The sequence below is a fragment of the Diospyros lotus genome, chromosome 14 (assembly GCF_014633365.1).
Source record: "Diospyros lotus cultivar Yz01 chromosome 14, ASM1463336v1, whole genome shotgun sequence".
NCBI classification, from domain to species: Eukaryota; Viridiplantae; Streptophyta; class Magnoliopsida; order Ericales; family Ebenaceae; genus Diospyros; species Diospyros lotus.
The window spans coordinates 29620555-29624807 of record NC_068351.1 but is presented as its reverse complement, the minus strand read 5'-3'; positions in this window follow the sequence as shown (position 1 = coordinate 29624807).

The following is a 4253-nucleotide window of genomic DNA, read 5'->3' as shown; positions in this document are numbered from 1 at the left end:
TGGCCATGATAAGCCTATGCATGAATATGTTATAGTATGTTAATATATAGAACTATCAAGAGTATTGCCTTGAAGGAATCATTAAAGTGCACGATCATGTGTGGGAATGTGTATAATTGTGTTTAATATGTTCAAGTGTTGTATTGTGACTATTGCACTCTGGGTATACCCTTGATGCTTGCTTAATGGTATCTAGTGCATGTAAGCTTTGGCTCGTGATGCTCGCCCGAGATGGTTTGTGCGTGTGGGCTACGACTCATGATGCTCACCCGAGGTAGTTAGTGCGTGTAGGGTTTCGATCCTTGATGCTTGCTAGGTGTAAACCCAGTGCGTGGGAGGACGTTGATCCTTATGATGATATGGTAAAGTTATTGTTATACTAGTCCTTATGACAACATGATAAAGTTATGAATATGTGATGTGGTAAGGACATTGGTCCTTACGATGATATGATAATAATCTTGATGCTCGCTTGGTATGAATCTAGTGCATGGGAGGGCATTGGTTCTCATGATTATGTGGTGATATGATATTGTTATTAATATGTGATGCGACAAGGTATGGAAAGGGGTTATGTGAATGTTGTGGGTAATTCTTGTTTATTGAGTTCCCATTGCTTTATTTATATTTGTAATTCATATTGTTTTGGCATGCTTTGATTATACTTGCTGATTCTTGTGACTCACACTTGCTTTGCCTCATTTCAGGTGAGGATTATGCCTAAGGGAAGGGCCGACTGAGGTGAAGCTTGAGTCTTGGGTAGCATGTGTTCAGTAACGTCCCAACCAAAAGATCCATCGGTGTGTTTGAAGGCATGAATTAAGAGTTTTATTTTGTTTTTATAATTTATTGCCATTTCATTCTAAAGTGCATGGGCAGTTAAGCTTCAAGGAGATTGTAAAATGAAAAATGATGTAATATTTACTTTAGCTTCTGCTAGCTATTAAGATTGGGATGAGTGTCTTTAGTTAAGTTTGTTTTTGTGCCATTTTCTTTGACGACTTTCTGTCGGATTCCTTTGCTAGCGAGACATCTGGGAGTGGGTCATCACAGTTTGGTATCAGAGTAGGGTTGGGATGAGTCTCTGTACACATGGGTATGTTGGGTAGACCAAACTTTTAAACTAACTTAAAACATATGTTTGCCATGAAAGTTGTTTCATCGAATATTCGAGTGGGAGGGTTTATTAACTATTTTGGAGATGGTTAATTGATTCGGGACTTAAAATATTTTGGTGAACTAATTTCTTGCTTTCGGTTTTGCTGGTTATCCAATTTTTGAGGTATATGCTTAGATGTAATTGGATTGCATTAGGTTCTCTTATACCGAAAATAAATTGTGATATTAAATGCCACGTGTTCGAAATTGGTAGCACACATTACATAAACACGAAATATATTTGAAATTGGATTTCAAAATATATGTATGCCAACTGGTTCAATTATATTGAATAAGGATGATCATGGGCCGATTCAATGGGATTGAATGCATGTGAATGGATGAATGAATGGTTACATGTATTCGGTCACCAATTTTGTAATATTATTTATTCATTCGGGTTGTAAAGAGACATAAGTCTCCATTTCTTTTCTTTCAATTTTTAGAATTATTTGCATTAGAAGAATTTCTTGTAATATTAGAAAAAGGAGCATCAAGGAGTTGATGTTAATGGAGACGTTGAGTCATCTAGTTTTTGGGAGCCTCGAAGGAGCAAGTCAATGACATTTGTTGGTAGCGAAAAATGTATGGTTGAATGTCTCTCAAAAAGCTTTCTTGATTAAATCATAAGGCTTGGGTCTATTTAATAGCTTAAGGCCCATGATCATCCAGTATGTGCATGTATGCGTTATTGTTTTATTATGTATTGGATACATTGATTAAGACTTAATGCATGTGCAAAGTGAGACCTTAAAATTAAAGATCGAAAAATCTTCCTAACTATGCAAGATATATTAGATCTTAGCTGTGAATTGGATTTATCGTGGCCCTTCGTCACTGTAGGAAGATCATCACTCAAATGGGTGTGCCCTGGCTATGGATACATGAGAGGGTACATTTCAAGAGAGTTGATTTGTCAACCTATTAAGCACTTGGTGTTGTCAGTGATCCCATAGGACTATTCCCAAGAAACTATTATGTGAGGGCTAGGCGTTCAAATGGGCAGCTGGTTGGTGTGACGGGTAGGGATCTATAAGGCCCCGCTTCCATCCACGGGTGTTATTAGTGAATAATCAACCGAATTAATCATTCGCCAAGACATTAATGAAGAGACGAACTATGTTTCTCTGAGAAATGCCCTAGGTGGGAACTAGGCTTTGTGCCTCCCTTCGCTCCACTCAAGAATTCAGAAAAATAATATTATAAAGGCCTCGCGAAATTAAAATTGAAACCTTAGTGAGCGTCACCCTTCTTTAGCTCATAACGATAAGCCAAGGATGACTTACCCATGACTCTAACGAAAATCAACACTAAAGACTCACCTTACTTTCCTAATGCTTACTACCCTCTCGCAGAAAGTACATTCTTTCCTCTTCTTCTTGTTTTTTTTTTTACTTCACGAAATAGCCACCTTAATAATTGGAGGAAAAAAAAAATACCATTTGGCCCAACTATTAACCCATTTTCTCTTTCCCAAATTCCTTAGAACATTTCGGGTTAATTTTCCTTTGAAACATTTAATCAAATTTTTCCTTAGCCAAACCTCCGTTTATTTTTTTCCAAAATACTTCAAATTTTTCATAATTTATAAAGTAAATTTTGGAACTCAAAACACCAATTTTCCATCCATTTTTCAAATTCAAGGAAAATAATCATTTATTTAATTTTCTCAAAAATACTCATTTTTTTTCTTAATTTATAAAATAGTTTTGGGGTCCAAATCCATAATTTTTTTAAAAAATAATGAAGAAATAAAGAGGCAGCAGCAGGCACCAACTCGTGCACACAGGGCACCAATCGTGCGCATGGCGCGTGTTGGGTGGGCCACGTGCGTGGGCTGCTTGCCGCAAGTACGCACCACGTGCTTGCTGCGTGCCGGTCGTGGTAGTCGTGTGCATGCATGCCTATTGCGTGCACTTTGCCAGCAACAATAACAACAATTTTATTTTTTATTTATTTATTTTCCTTTCAACCCATATTTTCCAGAATTTCAATATAAACAAAATACATCCGAAAACATCAAATTTTTCCTCCATTCTCCCCAACAAGAATTTCACAACCCACATGATGATAATACAACATACATCAAAAGATATATAACCAAGTTTAAACTTCAATGAGTCTTAAACTATCATTACAAAATGTCTTGGAGCCTTCATCATGAACCATGCATACATTAGCCCTCCAAGACTCATTTTTCCTTTTGATTTTCCACACCTACAAGTGAGGTAAAACCTTATGAGCCAAAGCTCAATAAGGGTGCAATGCAAAGTAAATATGAACATAAACAAGATTATGCAATACCAAGTGTATGCAAGTGTGGCTAGGTCTCTTGGCCCTCACAACCCCACCATGGTTTGAGGCATCAACTAACCATTTCCCAACTACCCTCATGGCCATAGGTCTTATGTACACAATGGAGCATGCAAATGCTACATAAAAAGTTTATAAAACACACTTACAAGCTGAAATGCCACCTCCATTTGGGGCCATCTCTTATCTTAATTTTTTTTAAAATTCCAAACCTTTGCTTCAAAGAGAGATTCTTGCCAAAATCCTTCTCACCACCTAAGGAGAGATTCTTAAAACTATTACACATCCTAAAATTAAATAGGCTAAAAGGTGAAGAGAAAAATGAAGACTTACCTTGCTTCCCTTTCTTCTTCCTTTCTTTCCTTTCTTTCTTCTAATCGTGGGAAAACTTGGAATTAACATTCGCTTCCCAATTTATATCAACTCTTAATCCATGCCAAGTTTCTAGACTAAATCTTGGCCATTGATTTGTTTGATAAAAAAGTAAATCCACACCCTTTAAACTAGCACAATCCATGTGCTTTGGAAGACTTTAATCTCAACCATAGATTAAGAATAGAAACTAAATCTCCACCCTAGAAAGAAACAAAATCCATGTGCTTAAAGAAGATACAATCTTAGCCTTTGATTTCTAAGCCAAGAACAATCCCCACCATCCATTCTTTTATTTAAATAAATTTCTTATTATTTTGGCAATTCTTGACATCTTCAAGAATTAATTTATGGCTATTGTATCTTCTTTATCTTGCCCCTTGATTTCAATCCATGCAATACTCAATCTT